General features: G+C 36.9%; 1 protein-coding gene across 3 annotated transcripts in view; it reads right to left on the bottom strand.

Moving 5' to 3' along the window:
* Positions 1 to 2,262: 2,262 nt before the first annotated feature.
* Positions 2,263 to 12,356, bottom strand: part of LOC136887288 (E3 ubiquitin-protein ligase LRSAM1) — a 687,439-nt gene continuing 677,345 nt past the window's right edge. For all 3 annotated transcript variants that reach the window (XM_067159790.2, XM_067159791.2, XM_067159789.2), the window contains one exon: positions 2,263 to 2,942. The gene's annotated coding sequence lies outside the window, so the exon portion shown is untranslated. The remainder of the gene's footprint in view (positions 2,943 to 12,356) is intronic.

Consider the following 12,356-nt stretch of genomic DNA (forward strand, 5'->3'; position numbering starts at 1 on the left):
AAATAATTGTTGAATCCAAGAAGAAGTCGTGGGAAGGTTTTGGTAATAACTTGGAAAGACTAGGTCAAGGAGCAGGAAAACCTTTCTGGACAGTAATAAGGAATCTTAGAAAGAGAGGGAAAAAGGGGAATGAATAGTGTTTTGGGTAAATCAGATGAACTCATAACAGATCCCAGGGAATCACTGGAAAAGCGGAAAGAATATTTTCAACATTTCTCAGTGTAAAAGGAAATCTTTCTGGTGGTGTCACAAACAACCAAACTCATGGGGAGGAGGACAATGATGTTACTGAATTTATGCTTGAGGAAGTGAAAAGAATGATAAACAAACTCCATTGTCATAAAGATGCAGGAATAGATGAAATTATGTTGACAATTGAGCTGTGTTGAGAATTTATGGTAGAATGAGTTTTTGGTTCAGGTGTTAGACAAGGCTGTAATCTTTCACCTTTGATGTTCCTAGTTTTCATGGATCACCTACTAAAATGTATAAAGTGGCAAGGAGGGATTCAGTTAGGTGGAAATAAAAGAGAATGGAATGATTTAAAAAATCAAAACTGGTATTCTTTGGGAGAATGTTGTGAAGAAAGTGAAGTTAATTATCATACTGTAAAACCACTCTGCTGCTTTGGAAAGAGTAGGACATTGTAGCAGCATGGATGCTTTAATCTTCTTCTTCTTCTTCTTTTTTAATACCACATTCCCCACACTCTGGTTGGGTTGTGGGTGTGAAATGTTTTGCACATGTAGATTTATCCCTGTTTTACATTTGGATGCCCTTCTTGATGTCAACCCTATGTGGATGGATGTATTCACTATTGTGTGTTTCTGTGGTTGTTGATAGTGTGGTACGTTGCATGAATATGAAGAGGAGTGTATTGGAACAAACACAAACACCCAGTCCCCGAGTCAATGGAATTAACGAGATGTGATTAAAAACCCTGATCTGGCCGGGAGCTGATTCCAGGATCCTCTGAACCAAAACCCCTCAATGCTGACCATTCAGCCAAAGATTCAGTTTCATGAATGCTTGAATAACTATTATACATGGAATCTATATAACCTAAAAGTGAATATTTATGAATATAAGGGCTTTCTACCTACATGGCTACTAGAACAAAATACATATTTCATTAAATTTCTTGCAATACCAGAAATATGGTTGCAGCTACCACAAATTCAACAATATATAGCCACATAGTGCAGATCATAAGAGTACTACCCTCCCATTTGAATTATATTTCTTTCATGATGTCTGTTGGCATATTTTCTTTTGTAACTGTACAAATTGTTTTTAACACCAGATCTCTGTTTAATTTGTCCAACAGTTTAAATTCCTTTTCATCATCAATGCTTCAATCACTGTCTGGCTACATGGCTAACTGGTTAGCATGCTGATCTTTGGTCCAATTGATCCCCAGGTTCGATTACCGGCCAAATTGGGGATTTTAACCTTCACTGGCTATTTCCTCTTGTTTAGGGACTGGGTATATGTAGTGTCTTCAACACTAGATTTCATCCTAGGCAGGGCCTCACCGTTATAGACTCTCAGGTTGCCCATTGGCGTCAACCCAATAGATCTGCACCATGCATCTTCAGAGGTCACATGCGATTATTATTACTTCAACCTTTTGGTTGATAATCTATAGTAGTAACATAGAAGCTAGGTGGAAATTGGTGTTACCGGTACCGTAAGTAAATAGTATGGAAGAGCTAGGTGAAAACTAGTGCTGAGTGATAAAGTTTACAACTAAAATGTTCTTCATGACCCAAAAGACCAGGAAAATATTATTTAAGATTACTTCTTTCAAGTAATAAATGTGTACTTGGAATATAGTGTAATATAATCTAAATTTTGTTAATTATATGTGGTTAAGTGTAAGAGAGGGTCGTGTGCCCTAACTTCGCCAAATGAATGAATGAATGAATGCATGAATAAATAAATAAATAAATAAATAAATAAATAAATAAATAAATAAATAAATAAATAAATAAATAAATAAATAAATAAATAAGAAAGAAAAAAAGAAAAAATGAAAATGGGAAATTTTAACCCATTCACTTAAAGCAGTAACTATCAGATGTACCAAAAAAACTCTGGTGTTACAGCCTTGATGGGTCTCGGCCTACAAAGCAACTGCTGCTCAGCCCCAAAGGCTTACAAGGTGACGCATGATCAGCGCAATGAATCTTCTCAGTCATTATTTTTGGTTTTCTAGACCAGGACTAGAGAAACAAACTAATGAAAACTACATTTTATAAAGTCACTCAATGCAATGAATTATTTATGGAATTAACATTTACAATTCACACAATAAAGCAGAGATAACAATTTCTTTGAAATGTGCCAAGATATTAAAAAATAAAATTAAGAGACACAAATAGTTATATAATACCTTATCTGTATAACAAGATAAAACACAAATTTTCTCAGTATCAATTAAAAGCATTTTCTGAGTGGAAGATATGTCAACAACGTAAATAATAAAATATAAATCCATTTTTTATAACAATAAAGTCTTGATAATTGGGATTTGTGCCTGAAAATCTATTATCATTGGCTGTAAACAAGTCCATTACTGCGATTTCTGTCGGCTTTAGTTATACTCGATGCTTGGTCCCACTTACCACAAACTATCAAGTCATTGCTGTATCAATTTACCACAATCCCATTAAAAAGAACTTGAGAAAGAATACGTCAAGATATAACAAGACAATTTCCAACAAATATTCTCAAATTGTGATTTGTGTGCAATTAGAATCTTGATACTTATTTCTAATAGGGACACTAAATATAACAGATCTTCTAAAATTGCAGACAGTGTGGACAAGGCACTTCAATCTCTGTTTTGCATGGTGATGAGGAGAACGCAGCCACTCTTCTGTGAAACCTCAGCAGGGCTCTGCTGCTGAGTATTCATTTAATTGGTTCTGAACTGCAACCTGTAACATATTAGTAAAGTATATTAATACAGTAGAATTCTGATCATCTGAGTTAATGTGGACCAAGACTTCCTTGGATAAGCAAAACCTTGAATAAAACTGATGGTTACTGAAAAACTGTATTTTGATTAGAAATTAGACAAACTTTTTACTCACTGAACTAAGTAGAATGAACAAATCAGTTTAATATGAACTCTAGGTGTTAAAATTTTTGTACGTATACATAAAAGAACAACAAAAAAGCATGAAATACTGTACAGTAGGAAAGGTTATAATTTCATTTTTAAAAGTCTTGAACAGTCTTCTGTTTAATTAAGCTGTCTCCCTTTTTTTTCCACCAGGTTGTGCAGACAACATGGCATCATAATATTTGCATGCTGTTTGGTAGTTGTCATCTTGATCTTCATCATTCTTATCTTGGGGCACTAAATTGATAATGGTTTCATCAGTTGATTCATACTATTCATTGTCTTTCATCCATTAATTAACATCAGTTTCACAATCATAAATGATTTAGAAGAATTAAATTTATCAATGCTCCAAACTGCATGCAGAGAAGAGGAATTCTAAGGAATAAACACTTGTGATACAAACTCATAACATGTGAACGAAAGAAGTACACCATTACTGACAACCAAAGGGCAGCCAGGTCCGACAGGATGAAGAAGTTTTGAGAGTGGAAGAAGCTGAAAAGCTGACTCTATTTAATACTATTAGACTTTAATGTATATGACTGATTAAAGTGCTCCAATGGGGACATAAACTACGTAAAAAACCATCAATGTCTGTAACTGGTACCTGGTTTAATAGATTCACTAGTTCATATTTTGAATTCTCTTGGGTTTTGTTAAGGCTATTCTTCCTCCAGAAAATGTTTTTCCAGCTTCTCATGAGGGTCGAGTCTATCACATCGTCCCATGACTCTTCCAACCAGTAAACAACACCCTTTAGATGTAATCTGTTTTAGGCTTTCCATGACTAACTTGTCATTTTCAAAATACTGCAGCAAGTGTTTCAAAAAATCTCTGCCGGTAGTTTCATTTTGAATTGCCAAGAACCCTTTGATCTAGAAACTGAATGGGGGCCATTGCATTCAGAGTTTAAAGAAAAGCTCAGATATCTCTGCTGATTAATTCAAATTTGTCAGGATGAGTGCAAGCATTATCCAGAAGTAAGAATGCCTTGTGAGGAAGATTGTTCCCATCACTAAATTGCTTAACACTAGGCACAAACTGTTCATGACACCAGACTTAGAAATGTTGGAGTTCATCAGAGCACTGTATTGAATGGCATACTTGACAGGAAGATTTTCCACATTCATGTTTTAAAGGCTGATGGAAACACAATCTTCTTCTTTTTTGATCAGACTCGGACAACACAGAGCTTTGGTTAGTTGAGACTCAGATAATCAAGAATACCGTAATGAAAAATGACTGAAAGCAACATGAGCAACAATGTGTGGACACAAGATGGTATTAACATGTGCAGAATTAATAAATACAAGATACACACATACAGTAAAACTTTCTCAAAGAGGAAGTTAAATAAGGAGGAAAATTTTCCACTATAGAATTTTTTCTTGGTCCCGGCTAAGCGTATGGCGTTATAATGTTTTTACTTTTGTATAATGCAGAATCTCCTCAATGCGGGAACAGAAACAAAAAATGAAAGCATTTTTAAAAATCTGCTTGTACAGTGCGGAAAATATTATGAACTGATGTAGTCTTACGTACAATATTTGTGCATTGCTCCTGCTGGTATGATAAATGTCATTGTATGGACAAACTGAAGCAGGTGTTTGGACATCCCTGCAATCAGAGCACTTGCATTTCTATTTCTTGACTGGGACACTTCAGAAATCTCTACGAGGGAAAGGCCAGTAATCCTTTTTTCTAAGATAAACAGGTACAGATGATGGAATGAATGAAGTGCTTGAAAACTTCAAGAAAAGTTTCCTGTGAATCAAGGAACTTTATTTGAAGTGAACAACTAATGACACATCATAATTTAGAATCAGCTACAGTCCTCCTAGCAGTGCGAAAGGCTGAGAACGAGGAGGAGACAGAAGAAGGAGACGAGCAAGAAGATTTAGATCAAATCAAAATTCAAATGCAGGAACAGGTGACATGAAGTAATTTGCAGGTCATAAACTTCATTTTCCTTGTCCGTATTGAAGATCTATTTGTGATACAATTCCTTTAGTTTTGATAATTGCCACCTTTTCAATACAATAAATATATATTACAAAGTTACATATTTATTATGATGTTTACATGGTACATGTTTCGCTCCTTTTCGTGAGCATCATCAGCCAAACTATCATTAATCTAAGACTGTGTAAGATCATAAAACAATTCTTTTGGTTCAAGATTACTCCTATAAAACTAATTGACAATCTTATAACATTTTAAAAGTCACAAAACAATAAAATGTCTTAAGTTAACACTTTTTGTCTAAATTCTTCTTCAGTCCAAACATTTTATCGCCGAAACTCATACCAAATCACTAATACCATCAAAAAACAAAATATTAACATTGCCTTCAAGACCCAAAACATGAACCAAAACGTTTTCTTCAACCACAATAAAGTTAATACAAATAGTAATCAATATCAAGGATCTGGAATATATAGGCTCACGTGCGCAGAGTGCAATTTTTCATACGTTGGCCAGACTGGCCGAAGTTTTATAATAAGATATCTTGAACATGTAAATGCAGTCAAACACAGGAAACATTCTGCAATGAGTACACACATGCAAGAAACTGGACACAGTTTTACAACTATTGAAAGGGATTTAAAAATCTTAAGAAGAGTAGAAAAAGGAAAAGAAATGACGGAATTGGAAAACATATACATTCATTTAGATCAACAATACAATAAAAATAAAAACCTAAATGACAAAATAGAAATAAAGAATCCCATCTTATTACAATTACCGGAACTAATACAAATACTTAAATCAGATATAAATAAATTCTATAAACATTTTAATCCGATAAAAGTTAATGGCTTATTGACACAAACAAACTCAACTCCTCCCCTCAATTCCCCTAGACTATCCCTTCCACAGTCTACTGCAGCTACCAATGCGCCGCCTACCTTAACTTCCCCTTCCCCCCCCGCCAAAACGTAAACTCATCCACACTCACTCATACAACACAAGAAGTGCAAACAGGATAACAAGTAGATCTCAAGAGGCTAGGAGTAACACCAAACAATTACACAGTAGAAAGGAAAGTAAGTGATAATTCTTCCAATAAGATGTTATACAGAAATACAATCAAAACCATAAACATATAATTTTTATCTTTTATTACGGATACACCAACGAGCCATTATGGAACGTTTGAGAACATTTTAAATCCAATATCACATCAAAAAGTGTTTCATCAACAAGTTTGTTCATGAACAACTTTACCCCATTGATAATATAAATTAATACCAATACATTTTATACATGTTACTCCAGCAACGAGAACAAGTCTATCGACCATAATGACAACTATCAACTGCAGAAAATATTCAATATTGTTATGAAGTTTTAATGACAATTATACAAGTTTAGCAATGGGAATCAACACAACTAGCCAGATTTCAAAAGTTTTTTATTTTATTCTTATTTTTGAACAATTTTAAAAGATGTTCACCGGATGAGTTTCGGCGATAAAATGTTTGGACTGAAGAAGAATTTAGACAAAAAGTGTTAACTTAAGACATAATTTTATTGTTTTGTGACTTTTAAAATGTTATAAGATTGTCAATTAGTTTTATAGGAGTAATCTTGAACCAAAAGAATTGTTTTATGATCTTACACAGTCTTAGATTAATGATAGTTTGGCTGATGATGCTCACGAAAAGGAGCGAAACATGTACCATGTAAACATCATAATAAATATCTAACTTTGTAATATATATTTATTGTATTGAAAAGATGGCAATTACCAAAACTAAAGGAATTGTATCACATGAAGTAATTTGCCATTACATATAAATCTTCCCCACTTCTTGAATTAATGAAGTCAGCTCAAGACTGGATTCAGAAAGACATGATTAGAAAGAAGAGGAAACAAGTTTCGTTGTTTAATCTGTGGAAGAAAGCTTAATGTTCTGGTGTAAATAAGTTAATTTTGTGTGGTTATTTCTAGCCGAGTGTAGCATTAGTAAGGCAGACCCTCGGATGAAGGTGGGCGGCATCTGTCATGCGTAGGTAACTGGGTATTATTGTGGTGGAGGATAGGGTTATGTGTGGTATGTGAGTTGCATGGATGTTGGGGATAGCACAAACACCCAGCTCCGGGCCATTGGAATTAACCAATGCAGATTAAAATCCCCGACACGGCCAGAAATTGAACCCGGGACTTTCTGAACCGAAGGCCAAAGGGTCAGACGTGGAAATAAGTTTAAGGATTGTATATCCATGGTGGTGGTAGTGGTGCTTTTTTGCTTTAAGAGGAAGTACAACTGGGTAATTATCCTCTCTGAACAAATTAGTGGAAAAGAAATTTAAAATAAAATTTAAAATTATTGAATTAGGTCGAAAAATCACTAACGAATCAAAAGGGAACATGCGTTTCCTGAGTAACAGTGCACTTGTAATTTATATACCCTTGATTAATCCACTGTCACACATAAAGCGGATGACGAGATCAGCAGTAGCCGAGTCATTGGCTAGTATGTGTTCGAGTGTTTCCTGCAGACCGAGGCTCCGTCTTAGTCCAGAGAGATCGGCGCACTCTGTGAGGATGTGGGCCACGGTGAAGTCGGAACCACAAGAACACACGGGAGGATCTTCACTCTTTACGAGATAAGAGTGCGTAGATCGTCCATGATCTATCCTCAGCCTACACAATACTATGGCCTCAGCGAAGGGCGGAAAAAGGACCGCCACACTGTGGTTGTTTTCTTAATTGCTCTCAGATTGTTGGGAGGTTCGATAGCTAGCCACTCCGATTCCCAGGACGCCAAGATGGTTCGACGTAGCTGAGAACAAATATCTTGAGCAGGTACATTCATAGGTCATGGAGGTAAAAGTACCGCTTCGTTTGCAGCTTCATCTGCAAGTTCCTTTCCCGAAATCCTAACATGGCTTGGAAGCCATGCGTAAGTGATTCTGGTGCCAGCATCACTTAACCTGGCTAGAAGGTCATGAATCTGCTGCACCAGTGGGTGTTGCTAGAAACAGGTTTCAACAGACTGCAGAGAACTTAATGAGTCGGTACACATAACAAAATGGTTTCCTTTGTCACACAGTGCAAACAGCAGAGCTTCTAAGATGACGTAAAGCTCCTCAGTATACACGCTACATACAGTAGGAAGCGAGAACTTCATGCTCATATCATCAGTGACGAAAGAGCAACCAACTTTTCCTCTGATTTTAGAACCATCCGTGAAGATATGACTTGCGGCCGGATACTGGTGAACAAAGTCCTGGAAATACCTCTGATAAACGGAGGAATCTGTGTTCACCTTGGGTCCACAGAGTACATCTAGATGTATAACCGGTTGCGGAACTAACCACGGAGGAACCTTGCTAAAAGTCTGTTCAAGACAACCACCGATATCTATATTTAGATCACGACACAAGCTATCAATTCGAAACCTGATCGGCTGTGCGGCATTTGGCCGGTCTTGGTACCTCTGGTGGTATTGGGTAGGCCTACTAAAGATGCATTGATAGCTTGAAAGTAGCGGCATTTCATGAATTTTGGCAGCGTACATGAGGAGTAACTGCTGCCTCCTTATCTGTAAAGATGGAAATCCCGCTTTAGCGAATAGGCTGGGAATGTGGCTAGTACAGAAAGCTCCCGTTGCCAGCCTAACTCCACTCTGGTCAATACTGTCTAAAAGGCTCAGTGTAGATTTTGATGCTGAATCATAAGCCTCACTACCATAGTCCATTCAGGGGAGGACCGTTGCTGTGTAAAAACGTAGCAGCACCGCATGGTCACCCCCCGTGAAGTGTTGCTGAGAAACTTAAGCATGTTAAGTCTCTTCATGCAAGCAACCTTCAACTGATGGATGTGGGGCTGGCACGTTAGTCTCTTATCAAAATGGAGACCCAGGAATCTGCAGGTGTCTACCACATGTAAGACACTATTTCGCAAGTGGAGCTCTAGTTCATGATGCACAAGCCGACGTCGACAGTAGTGTACAACAGAGGCTTTCGCCACTGAAAATTGAAAACCATGTTGCAGGGCCCTTCTGTCGACTCGGATGATAGCTTGCTGCAGCTGTCTCTCAGCAAACGCCACCCTTCTGGAGCTATAATATAGAGCTAAATTGTCTACATACAGCAATGGAACGACTACGGGCCCAGCAGCGGCAACTATGCCGTTGATGGTGATTGCGAACAGCGTGACACTCAATACACATCCCTGTGGTACTACATTTTCCCGAACGTAATATTGAGAAAATGCATTCCCTACTCGGACTCGAAAGAGCTGGAGGGACATGCAATATACGTTGGCAAATTTTCCCAAAATCCCCACTGGTGTAGTGTAGAGAGAATCCCATATCACCAGGTAGTATCATAAGCTTTCTCCAGGTCAAAAAACACGGCGACTAGGTGTTCCTTCCAGAGAAAGCCCTCCTTAATGGCGTTCTCCAGTCTGACCAGATGATCAGTGGCAGAACGATGAGAGCAGAAATCACACTGGTAGTTAGGCAAGAGACCTTCCTTTTCCACGGCCCACACAAGACGCCGGTTAACCATCCTTTCAAATAGCTTACAAAGGCCATTTGTAAGGCATATTGGCCTATAACTATCCAGAAGTTTTTGTTTTTTACCCAGCCTGGGAATTGGTATCACAATTCCCTCACGCCATTGAGATGGAAACACTCCTTCACTCCATATTCTGTTGAACAGGGTGAGGATATCCTTGAGACATCTGTGATTCAATCTGTCAAAGCTTAAGCATTTAATTATGGATTTTGTCCGGTCCTGGAGCCGTGTCTCTGCATGGCGCAAGTGCACTCCGCAACTCCCACTCCGTGAAGGGCACATTGTAGGGATGTAAAACACTAGAGGCGAAAGGGAGATGGTGGGCCTCTGCTTCGCGCTTAATTGGTAGAAATGCACAGTCGTATCTCCCAGGGCTGGACGTATCTGCGAAATATGACGCGATGTGGTCTGCAATGACTGAAGGAATCTTAACTATATCTCCACTAATGGAGATTCCGGGGACTGAGGGAACATTGTGTACTCTGATAATATGAGTGTTTTGTCCACAACTGTGATGATGGAGTACATGGAGATATCTTAATATTGGTTTACAAGACCAGTGTTTTTATTAAACTACTAAGTGGGCGGAATATATGATTGTGATTTCATAAGTGGAATGTGCAGTAGAGTGCCCTAGAATGAGAATCACATCTATCATTAATGTTAAAAGTAGGCAAGTTTTTGAAGCATCTTGTACTACAAAGGAATGAAATAAAAATAAAATGTGAAAATGCAACACATCTGATTACTTATGTTCCCGCCTGCCCCAAGAATGGCTAGATCAACGTGTATAGATGTTTATGGTTGACTGGAGGTGAACTGTGGAGGCTGTGTGTGATGGAAGCTGGTATGAGGGAAGAGTAGGGGAAGGCTGGAGCCAGTGGAGAGGAGTGACTGATCAGAGGCTTGTTACGAGGCTTGTCCAAATAGGAATTGTTGAGTAATGCCTCGAAAATTACGTTCACAGTTTCTGAAATTTCATTTAAATTGTAAGCAGGATTGTATTTTTGGTCTATATTAATAAAGATGTTTTCTAAAACATTGAGTAAATTGCCCTTGTTATAAAAATAAAGAATGAATAAGCCCTGCTCTATGGAGGTGAAGGAATGATTGGACTCTGTAATATGAGTGCTCATGGCAGAATATTTTTTTTGTTTGGAGGTGCTGACATGTTCTTTATATCTAATTAAAAAGCTTCTTCCTGTCTGCCCAACATAGCTCGCAGAACATTGGTTGCAATTTAACTTATATACACCTGATTTGTTGTGTTTATTCCCAATGTCATTAATTTTGTTCTAGTTATAAAAGAGATTAGTATTGTTATTGACTGTTTTAAAGGTAATTTTGATATGTTTCTTAAGAATATTGATGATTTGGAAAATATTTTTATTGGTGTAAGTGATGGTGGCTAGTTATCCATTTTCTGTTTTGTTTGTCTGTGCAGAGTTGAAGTGGATGTGTTAACAATTTTTCTGACTATCCTGTCTATGAAATGCCTGAAAAAAACATTTTTTCTCGCTATTAAGTAGATGGTATTGAGTTCTTTTTTTTTACGATTTGCATCAGATAAATGGACATAAAAAGCTCTATGAATTAAGCTATAAAAAGTTGCTCTTTTTTGAGAGTCCAGATGCATCGAAACTTGATGAATGGTGTTTACGGTTTGGGTGGGCATTCTAAAGATAGTATAAGAAAATTTGTTCGACCTGGTGTTAATAGTGATATCTAAAAATTTAAAAGAATTATTGATTTCAACTTTTGAAGTAAACTTGATCCATGATCAACTGCATTTAGCTGTTCAAGGATGATATTGTCACAATGTATCCACAAAGATGCACATGAGATGCTGTCAGTTGGTACAATTATTTTATTTACATGTATTTACAAATTAAACACAAACATAATCCTGATCACTGCTGTCACAACAAAACACTCACATCACCAAACCGCCACTTTGACAAAAGCCAATCGCTGCACATGGAAAATACAACCTTGGAACAAAGATAAAGCAGTTGACTGCTTAAAAGCATGTCCACATGTGGTCACAAGTATAATCTTGCTACACCATAGCTCCACTGAACAGTAACTAACTTCACCATCAAGATTGTCTCTTTATATAGGTATCCTCTCCAGGCTTCCAGAAAGATACATTACAAGCAATACCTTCTCGAAAACTCGAGTGCATAATGCATAGATTATAATGTATGGAATATTCTCAATCGTTCTAATGCCTTTTACTATTCTGGAAGTTACAGTGTGTTTCACAATTATGAATTATAATTTATATATACAGGTAAGAATAAATTATAATATTAATTTACAGTTATTTACATTAACTGAACTGAACTGATATGAATACTTAATGTTTCATGAGATAACCTCACAAACAGCGTGATCTTATCGTATTAACATATGATGTAATAATAATTTTAAAAATATAATAGGTATGTTCAATCATTAAGTATCGGGATCCCGACTATGTATTAATTAACCTCATTATTGCTTAGGCATAATGGATGTGAACTGAAAGGTACATTTGTTTATCACTCTTAGTTGACTAGTTAAATATTACAAATTTGATATAAAAACACATAAAAGAACCAACACCAATGGGGAACGCTTAATCAGTGTCTGCACCAATTATGGATTACTTTTGATGTCTGCAGCTTTCAAACACCTTCCCAGAAAGGCA

Source organism: Anabrus simplex, chromosome 1 (assembly GCF_040414725.1).
Source record: "Anabrus simplex isolate iqAnaSimp1 chromosome 1, ASM4041472v1, whole genome shotgun sequence".
In the NCBI taxonomy this organism is placed as follows: Eukaryota; Metazoa; Arthropoda; class Insecta; order Orthoptera; family Tettigoniidae; genus Anabrus; species Anabrus simplex.